This window comes from Euphorbia lathyris, chromosome 9, assembly GCF_963576675.1.
Source record: "Euphorbia lathyris chromosome 9, ddEupLath1.1, whole genome shotgun sequence".
Taxonomy (NCBI): domain Eukaryota; kingdom Viridiplantae; phylum Streptophyta; class Magnoliopsida; order Malpighiales; family Euphorbiaceae; genus Euphorbia; species Euphorbia lathyris.
Window position 1 is genome coordinate 29,460,713 of NC_088918.1, and position 11,365 is coordinate 29,472,077.

The window sequence follows — 11,365 nt, forward strand, 5'->3', positions numbered from 1 at the left end:
ATACAATGGTAGTTTAAATCTGTTTGAAATCTCGAGCTATATTCTAAGTATGTGCTTTACTGTATTACAATTGTTAGTTTTCGAATTATTGTTGTAGTTCTCAAGTTTTGTCCTTGTAAACATTTTAGTCCTTCGGTTCAAAATTCATCTAAAATGTTGGTCAGCATTTTTTATATAACCAGAAGTTAGAATATGATAAATTTTCCCATGCGTAAGAGGCCTAGTAGTTCATTATTAATGTCAATTTGGAGATTTTTTTTAGGAATAATGTCTGATGGGTGATTATTTGAGAGGAAATTTATTATAAATAAACCGATATGAGAACTAACTTTTTAAAAATATAAAGGCTTGAATATTGTAATGTGTATAGGTTCTATAACTCATGAATTATTAGGTTATAGATTTTTTATGGTACAAATTTTTTTTTTTTTTTATTTCACTACAATTTTTTTTTATGGATTCAAGTGGAGAAAGAACTATTGACAAAAATAAAAACCTAGGGTGTGTATTTATTCTATTTTTTTCTTTTTTTTTCTCCTTTTTCCTCTTTGTCTTTTCATATTAAATTTTGTGTTTGGTTAGAAAATTGATGTGGTAACTTTTTCTAAAAGCAGGAAATTTCTTATTTTTCAACAGTAAACTGTAGTAAATAACAGATGAACCAACGGATTCTAAAGACTGTTTTAGGCTATCACTAGTTCAAACATTAGGTATTCAAAATGATCTACTTTTTTTTAAAGTTCAGCTCAAGATATTAACGAGTCAATATCGAACTTGCTTGGTCTTAGCTTAGCTCATTAACTCTCTTATTCTTAATTAAAGTTTTCTGTGGCCTAACTCTTGTGAGAGAAGCTCTGACTTCTCTCTAGCTTCTCTCTTATATTTCTCTTCCAAATTTCAGATTCTTTAGCTCTCCACCACGGTAATTGTCGCTCAATATTTTGGATCTTGTTTTATGATCAGGTTTACTTAGAGGAGGAAGAATGAATCCATTTATGTTCAGATTTAGTTTTTAGTTTCAGATTTATTTTTTCTTGTTAGTTTGAAGTCTATATTTCTTATTGAACTTCTTTTTCCGTAGATCTACACTTGTTAACTATATTTCTTTCCTTTATTCTTTTTTCGGTCTTAGGAAGAGCGGAAAAGGTTCATCTTGTCCGTAGATATATAGTTCTATGTGGTTGCAATAAAAGAAAGGACTTGGATCCGACGTCTGTAAGAGCCTAAATGATGAAGTATGGACTACAACGTTTTTTCAACGAGATTCGACTTACGAGAATGATATGATTTCTATTATTGTTGTATTTGTATTTTTTTTTGTTTTATTGCTCTTTGTAGTCATTTTATTGCTATTTGCAGCCTCTTTTTTTTTCCCTTTATGGATTTTGTACTCACTTTAGCATGTATGAGTGAGAAGTTTTATTCCTCTTAATTTTCATGATGTATCTGTTTTTTTTAATCTAATTGAATGATATATGATATTTTTATATAAAAAAAATTCCATATTTATTAAAATTCGATTGAATTTAAACAATTGAAATCTTTAATCATTCAAACTAAGATTGATAGTTTGAGAAAGTCATCTAGACTGTTGGATTTTGTTTCAAATTGGTAGCATGTCTATGAAGATAGAATGAGTGCTCAATAAAACGAAAAACGGAAAAAGCTGTTATGTGATTGCTATGCCTAATATAACTTGTCGTTTTGGTTTGTATGTTGTCCCACATTATTTAAATAATTAAATATAAGTTTAATATATGGAGTTCTTCTATTAAGCACCAGGTCTTCCATGTCATTCGCAGGATCCCTAATTCACATTTGGACATGTGTATCGTGACCGCACGTAATAATTAAAATAGTGGGACTTCTTATAATATGCGCGAGTTCATGTTACACGTGTCAAAATATGTATGGATGGTCCTCCATTTGACATGGAGAACCAGATGCTTCTAATAATTTGCTTACTAAACTTGTTTATTTTGTATCACCAACTCCATAAAAGTAAATTAACTCCCTGAATTTTACAAGTGTCTCACCAGCTCCTTAAACTTGTTTATAAGTTGATTGTTAATTTATTAAATTAAAACCCCTAAACAAGTACATTATTCTTTACAAATTGAATATTTAAATTGATATTTTGATTAAAGAAAAAATTAAAATTAATTAATAAAAATAATGAAAAAATATAATTAAATTATGTAATAATATTGACATTTTTAATGGGAATGAGGTTTAAGAGGAAAAAATAATTTAAGGGGAAAAATCACAATGGGATAAAATTATAATTGGATAAATACACATTTTGGTGATGTAAGGAAAAAAATTGAATAAAAAAAATAAAATTAATTAAATCAGGTATTAATGACATTTTATAATAGGATAAAAACACATTTTGGAGAATTTAAGGGGAAAAAATTTAATAAAAAAAATTAAAATTAATTAATAATAATGATTAAAAATGATATTTAGGTATTAAAATGAGATAAAAACTAAAAAGAGGGAGATAGCTTTGAACATGGGACCAATTGATTGTGGATGTACCTTTAATTACCACTTAAACCAACTATGCAAATTTAAATTTATGTTATATAATCACATCCTATATTATATGTACTAATTTTAATTATTTTGGGTACTGCTAGAATTGAGCCACTGTTGTTCAAGGGTATTCCAGAGGGCTGGAGGGCCGGCCGATCCTCCCCGCCCCCTCTCTGGCTCCGCCCTGTGTAAAATTAAAATCATCATTAAAAATTCTAATCTAAAGATTTATAAAAACAATCATTTTAAATTATTTTTTTATATGTAACGTTTATGTTAAAAGTGGATTGTAACATGTCAGACGTTATGTCAGTTTTTTTAGTGCTGGATAGGGTTTTAGTAACCCCTCCCCTCATGTAAATAGAGAGTAAGGGGTTTTTAGGTAATTGAGTTGGTTACTGGTTAGGTGGTGTATTGATGAACAAGAGACTGCTCTTGCCAACCGCCTCTTGCCTTAGAAGCGAACCCAGAGTTGAAAGTACCACAATGCCCTTCACTGTCCCGTTTAGAGTAAAGATGCAATTCCAAGTCTCTTTAAGGATTAAATGCATATATTTGGTTTGGTTGAAGCTTTACTTTACACCTAAAAATGGTATGAACTCCGTTTTCAACTTCAAGAAATAAAAAAAAAAAGTGGTCTTTAATTATGACTTCTATTCTATTGGCACCTCCATTCTTTTTAATTATTCAATCTCATCCAAAATAGTCTTTTAATTATGCCATCTTCTCTACGCTAAATACACTTTGTTGAAAATTAAGTCGTTTAATTTGGCTTTACAAAAGATAATAATCTTTTTTCAAATAATTTATTGAATGATGGTGTGTTTATACATGACTTTGAAAGCAATAATAATTTCTTAAAAATGCATTATTTACACCCTTTTTATTTATTTAAATGAATATAAAAGAGGAGATATATAGTAATTTAACAATTTCTCATTTTTTTAGTGAATTCAATTAATTGGTTTGAAATCAATCCACTTTTTAAGTACATGTTTTCTTTTAATTATTACTTTGTGATTAGGGGCCACAGAAATTCTAGAGAGAAATTAAAAATAATAATTAGAATTATCGATGCAAGTTGCATCAACGAGGTGCTTGTTAGAGTGAATATAAAAGGTGAGATAAGGATAAAAAGAACGAGATAAGTTATCCTATATTTGTTTGGGAGATAGGAGAGTAAGATAAAGGAGGAATTAACCTCTTATCCCACTAAATTTATCCTAATCTTTTATTCTTATATCCGTCTCAGTCTTTCCCATTTTGTGATTTTCAACATTAGAATCGCCAAATCGATCTTCTCATCTTCTAAACTCGACGGAAAAATTCAATGATAAAGGGTTTAATGTGGAAAAATAATTGATCAATATCTTGATTCTTAAAACATATAAAGTTTAGGAGCTTAATTATGCTTTTTACCTTTCTTTACCTTATAGATTGTTTAAACAGCTTATTTAAAAAATCGAAAAATTAAATGTGACTAATAAGCTCATTTTTGTTGAGACTTTCGATGCTTAAAATTAATACATTAAATGCTTATTAGTTTTAAGTTTTTTTTTTTTGATAACACAACTTAAATATTTTATTACATAATCACTTATTTGGTAAGCTAAAAATGTAATTTAAAATTTTAAATTGAACATTATCAACTAATATTTTTAAATTCAATACTCATTTTTAGTATTTATCAAACAATTATATCATTTAATACTTTAAGCATTTATAATATTTAACAATTAAAATTCAGTATTTAAGTTTTATCAAACATCACCTAAGTTCTTAATTTTGCGTTTTGTGCATGATAAGAACAATTATTGAAAAAACTAATTAATATATGTGGATTGCTACCACGGGCGGAGACAAGGGGGACCCCTCCGGCCGTCGGAACCACCATGACCATGAGTAGTTTCGGCCCCCTGTCTCCACGAGTAGTTTAGTTCGGATGCTATATTAGTATCCCAAAATTGGTCCAGGTCCTATTAAGTCCTGTCTAAATCCAAAATTTCAATTTTTTTTGGCATGTTAGATCCTCATTAAATTCAAATTTCTATTTTTTTTCACCTAATAGGCGCTCTCTAAATCCGAATTTTTTCTATTAGACACCGATTTAACAATTTTTTTTACACATCATGTGTAAAATCGGCCCCCCAACCAAGCAATTCTATATTCGTCACTGATTGCTATAATTCGAATTTCCACCTTCTTATAAAGATTTGCTTGGTTGAACTGTTGTTTGTCGTTGCTGTTTACAGTTTGCTATTTGAAAAAGTTGGTTTTTTAAAAAATAAAGATACTCTGTTTTTGTAAAAACTAATGAAAGGTAAACACGAGGTGTTTAAATAAACATCAAAATCTCTCTACTTAAAAAGCAAATAATGAGCCATAAACACCCTAGACTTCTGATACCATGTGCATATAGACCATTAAATAAGGATCAATAATAATAAGTTCATAAAATTTATGAAATGGAAGATAATCATGAAGATGGGCATTTAAGTCATTTCACAAATGAAGGTCAGATTCGAGGGTTTGAGTTTGGATGGAGAGTTAAGGATGCTGACAAGAAAATTTTCTCTTCAATGAGAGAAACTCGAGATTCGAGAATAGAAGCTTATTCATTTATTATTGTATACATTAATTAAATTTCTCTAAAATCCATGGATACAAGTGCATATTGTAGCACACTTTAAGGAACACAAATATTGCTTCTAACTCAATTCAAATATATCAATATTCAACTGCCTACTAGCTTGCCTTATCAGCAGTGGCAGCAGAAAGCTAAATATTCAGAAATTCAATGTGATATCATATCGAATTAAGGTCTGGAAACGTGGACCAATAGAGCGCTTTAAGTATAAAGGGTAACTATCTGGATACGTGGACTAATAGCAAAACCGGACCAAATATATGCTCATATCCCTAAATCATGCCACAAAATGCGGAAAAGGGACACGGAGTAAGAGCCAATCAACTGTCTATACATGGAAGACTACTCAATAGTAGATACATTACAATTATCTATAAATAGTCATTCTTGAAAGACCACAAGATACCTAATCAGATACATCTAAACATTTTTTTTTCAAGTCTATTTACTCTCTCTAAGTAACATATTGACTTAAGCATCAGAGAAAAGGCGACGGACTCCGACCCCTCTCTGACTATTTGTTCATTCTGTCCAGATGCTTCTACTTCAACCTAATCGTAACATTCTATAGATTGACAGACATCATTGATGTGGTGAACGTGGATCATACTTCGTGCAAATGTCTCATTTAAATAATTTTGTAGTTCAGCCAGTTCTTCAGCCAACTTCTGATATTCTAAGTACTCCGGCTGCACATAATTGCGGCCTTGTAGGTGTTAGTAACAATACACCGAAGCCTCTGCACATCACACCGGCTTTAAATCAGAAGATCATGGCCTGCTTAGGATCTTTAGATCATGAGCAGCCTCGGTTCATGGATGGTATCAGAAAGTAGCTTATATATAATATGGGCTCCGTTCAAGAGTTGATGAATATTTTAAGGGCAGAGCATGCAATGTTGATGGAAGTTATGAGAGCGGAGCTCAAAGAAGAAAAAGAGGTGAATAGACATGTGGACATGCATAGTTATACAAGTTATTTTATAGGACATCACATCGTCCGAACTTGTTAACGAAAGAGAGAAGCCTAGAGGTAAATCGAAAGAAAAGACTGTTAGTCCGATACATCGAAGATGTTATCATTCACCAACACATCCTAAGCAACCACCTCAGACATAAGGCTTTAGGTCCTCGAAGCGATGTCAATGAGCTCGTCATGATTCCACCGAGTCCTTGATACATCACTATGAAGCTAATCGTCGCAAGCCAACTATATCAAGATCTCCAAAGGGAATAAATCCTCGGTCAAATCCAAAGCCTAAGGTGGACGAAGCAGCTTCCTTAAAGGAGGACGTCTATAATATCATCAGAAAAGAGCTTTAGCATGTAATGAAGGACAAATGCTTAAAATCAAGGTTTCCAGAGATTACAGATGTGGATACTCTGCTCTGTGCGGAGATTATGAATCAGCCAATGCCACGTGGATTCAAATATCCGTTGTTCAAAGACTATAATGGTATGAATGACCCTACTTTACATGTCAAAAAATTTCACAGGGCACTAGAAACGATGACGACTACACATGTCGTAATGTGCAGACTTTTTCCACAATGTTAAAAGACTCTGCACCCTACTGGTATGATAAGTTGCTTCCAGGTTCCTTCAGATCATTCAACCAGATGTGGAACGAGTTTGCTGAACATTTCATTACCTATTCCTAAGAGCAATACGATGCAAGATTTGAATTATCTGGTGCAAGAGCCAAATGAGTCTCCGAAAGAATGGATAGAGAGATTTCAGTGAACAACCATCTATATTAAACATCTGAATGTTGATGGAGCAATGGAAGCCATGGAAATCAACTGTCGAAGCAATGATTTATCAAAAGACTTAACTACACGTAGACCGAAGACATTTCCAGATCTAATAAGAAGAGCATGTGATTTTGGCAAGGATGGTCAAGGAGGAGCATAGGAGATCTAAGACTAAATAGACCAAACCTATGCTCCCCTAAATGCTCATATAAAAGATATTTTATACTAGGTGGAATCCAACAAATAACACATCCAGTATCCACCAAAGCTGAAATCATCAGGCCGAAGGCATAACGATTTATATCGTGAATTTCATAAGGGCGAAGGCCATAAAACCAAAACTACAAATAGCTGGTTGCAGAGCTTAACAAGATGGCTGAGGCAGGAAAGTTGGACAAGTTTCTCAAAAACGCAATCAAAGCAAGAGAGCCAAGAGATAAGCACTAGACAAAACACGCACCTAGGGGCGTAACCAACATCATTATCGAAGGCCCAAATGAAGATCTGTTAGCTAAGCGAAAGCGAGTATTTGAGGACAAAGAGCGAATAACTGAGTCCAAATTAGAATTCACCTTTAAGGCACACAATGATGCCCTAGTTATTGAGATCTTATTAGAGGAATACAAAGTCCAGAGAGTTTTCATCGACGCAGGCAGTTCGGTCAACATAATGATGTGAAAGGCGTTCCAAGCATTATGCCTAGATCCAGGGTGATTGGTTCCACTTTATCACATCTTGTTGGTATTTCTGGTTATTCAGTTCCTTTCCTTGGTAGTGCGCAAATGAAAGTGGAAATAAGAGACGATCCAACAAAATGATATACGAAGGCCGAATTCCTGGTGATTGATTATGTTCTTCCCTATAATGTGATTATAGGCAGTTGCTTTTATCAAAATCTACAAGGGCCATTTCCATTCATCATCTGGCATCGTAGATCCCAACCCAATGAGACATGGCAGTGGCACAGGGTAACCAAATTGTTGCTCATGAAACATGTATTCTTATTTGAATAAAAAACCATCGCAGGATCCCATGGAAGAAGACAAGGAAAGAGTAGAGCCTGTGGGAACTTTGGAGACAATTTGGTTGGCCGAAGGAAAATCTATCCAGATTTCTACAGAAATTCCGGAGCAACCGAAGGCAACTGTTGTTGAAACTTTAAAGGAAAATATCAACATCTTTGCCTGGTGTCTAGGAGATGTAATGGGTGTTGGTCCCGTGTGATTAGTTCCAAGGGGGGGGGGGTTAGGAACTAATGTAACTTTTTTCGCTTAATTATACTGACTTAATTAATTCTTTAATTTACTTAACTTGGTTTAGGTCAGCACGGCCGAGAGAGGTAAGACAGCTTTAGTCAGATGCTGACTAGAACTGTTTTACTTGTGAGTTGGGAATTAACACTTGAGGTCAGCTTCCAACTCAATACCAAGATTACTCAGTGTCAGCTTTTACAATTTATATCATGAGCAATTTAATCAAGCAACACATACATATATATATTGAGAGAGAGTTAGAAATTACTCAGCAGACTTATCCTGGTTCGGCCTCTCCGCCTACGTCCAGTCCCCAGAATCCCTCCGGGCTTTTTCAATCCAATACTGAGCTCTTTAAAAGTAGAGCACAAACCGTTTACAAGGTAGTTGAATATGCAAGAGTACCTTCCTCTATTCGTCTACTCAACTCCTACTGAGCGCTATAACCAAACACTCAGATTCTCTACCGCTGAGTACTTAAAACCGAGTACTCAGCACAACTCTCTCAATTTTTACAATTGATACAAACTTGTTCTTTCTAAACGAAGAACACTTTAGATGAATACAAATTCAATCTAGCTTTTACACAGAAATGGAAATTTTGTGTAAGATCTTTTTCTTGTTTGAATGTGCTTTGTATGTATGCTCTTTTTCTCTTGTATTTTTCGATTAAGGATCCAAGAATTGTACTTGTCCTTTTATAGTTGATTCTGAAGCTCTAATCATTTGAATCCGGAAGTATCCGTTGGATTCAAACGGATCTATTGCGTCATTCCCTTGCTTAGCATTCAGAATTGCAGGCCAATCCTGTCGTCTGAAATTAGCAGGCGTCAGGCTTGTCTTCTTCCGGCAGGTTCGTCTTCTAGCGCCAGTTCGTCTTTTAGCTAACGGCCAGTTGACCCATGCATCTCGAAATTGACTTTGTGCGTAATTCCAAGGTTTCTATTATTGGTGCAGACAGATGTCAGATCTTGTCTTCTAGCAAACAGATCATTCGCGCTGTCCTGACGAACACTCAGCTTGACTTTATTGACGTTGCTTTTGTTCTTTGTTTCTGAGTCATATTCTTACTCAGCTTCTGTGGTCAGCTTCGTCTGCAAGCTTTAGTTTAGAGGAAGACTTTTCTTCTTTGATACTGAGTTGTGTTCCACTCATCTTCTTTGGTCAGCTTCATCTTCAAGCATTTGTTCTGAAGATGACTTTTCTTCTCTTATGCTGAGTTGCACTCCACTCAGCTTGTGTTGTGTTCTCATGCTGACTTCGTCCTGTCTTACTTTTATTTCTGTTTTCATTTATACTTATACTCAACATTGAACAAACATATTAGTACAATTAAATCAAAGCACTTAAATTTAATTGTCTCTTAATCATGGATTAACTTAAATAATTTTGTCAAATCAAAATCATGTGGAAAGGTGTTTCAACAAACTCCCCCATTTTGATGTTGGCAAAATATTTAATTGTGGAACTCAGCATTGAGACTCCCCATGATTGAAATTCTTTTTATACTTCTGAAGTTACTGCCCCGTAAGGATTGCATCTATTGACTTCAACTTAACTCTAAATCTTCTAAGATTTAATCGAGTAAAATTAAGACATGCATATACTGACTTAGTTCAATTCTAGACCTTCCAAGATCTAATTCAGATGAGCCTAGGTCAGTTTTCAGAAGAGATCAATGCTTGAAACATATGTTTACTCAGTTTGATACATAACCAGTTTAGGTATCAGAGTTATGAAAGGATGTATCAGAGCTAATGTGTACCGAGTATGTTCCTTTTTAATTTTATTTGTTTGTTCATTTAAGACAGATCAGCACAAAGCACAATAAGTAAGTAAGCATCACATAAGATTTGTCAAGTTGAATAAAGGATGCATAAATATATATAGATGGTCAGCATTAACAAAATAGAACACGCCAGATAAGACTACAAGTCAAAAACTAAGACTAGCCAATCTATTTCTTCCTGTTGACTTGAGCTTGGTTAGCTATTCCTTTGCCTTTTGCGTTTCTTTGTTGCTGACTTCCGGAACCAGATGCTTCTCCCATTGTCTGCTGAGTTCCAGCAGCTTGCGTTTCTTTCTCCCCCGTTTTGCCAGCATCAGATGAAGGAGGAATAAATGTCTCACGAAGAACAGCACGAGTCAGTTTTGATGAGTACGCTTGGAGTTGACTCGTACTCTCCCGAAGACCGTCAAAGACTGCCATGCCATCGTCCAGAGTGGAAGCGGGTATCCTAATGGTGGCACTGAGCATACTGAGAAGATACTCTTGAGATTTCCCGATCCAAGTTATAGTGTTAGTCAGCTTGGCATATGATTGATGATACATTTTGAACAAAGCAGCATCATAGAACTGACGTTGTGCATTGGTATGCCGGACATGTTTAAATGTGGCTTGAGAGTATTGCAGGATCTCATTTGTCTTGACTTGGTCAGTGTCCATTTCTTCTTTACTCAAGTTGAGTAGGCGAACAGCTTCACTAATTTGCTCAATGGAACACTGGGAGGAGGAGGAGATTAATTCACGAGCTCCGGTCAGCTCAGAACTTAGCTGGGTAAAGAGTTGATTAACCTCAGCAGAGGTTGCATAGTGTGAGTTTGCAGCTGACAAAGTATTGAGTTGGCCCTGGATGGAGTTCATATGATTGACCATTGTCAGCTGGAGTTCAGCCAGCTTTACTATTGAATCTTGCTTGGGTTGTTGAGATGCGAAGGATGTCATGACACTCATAAAGTCCTCGAGACCCTTGATTTCAGTTAAAAGTTGAGTGACAGAGGAAAGTTGTGTTGGATCAACATTAGTAGACCCAGCAGCATCGGCATGAGGCTGATGAATATCCTGAAGTAGGGCTTGAGCTGAGTCGATGATTCTGCATCCAGACTCAGTGGCATGCAAGAAAGCATAGGATTCATCAGTTTGTGGTTCAAAGGCCGGAATTGGAATATCACAAGATGGAGGAGGTGTTTGGTGCTGTCCAGACTTAGATGTGCCAGCTTGGTCAGTAGCTGGGCTTTTATTCAGATTACCAGATGGAACTGACTGGTTATCATTCTGCGATAAAGGAGTAGGAAGAGGTGGATCGGTAGAGATATTGACCTGCTCGGAGTCAGTCTGAAGCTGATTGGTTTCAGAAGGTTGAGGTAGTTCACTGCTGACCTGTGCAGGATTTT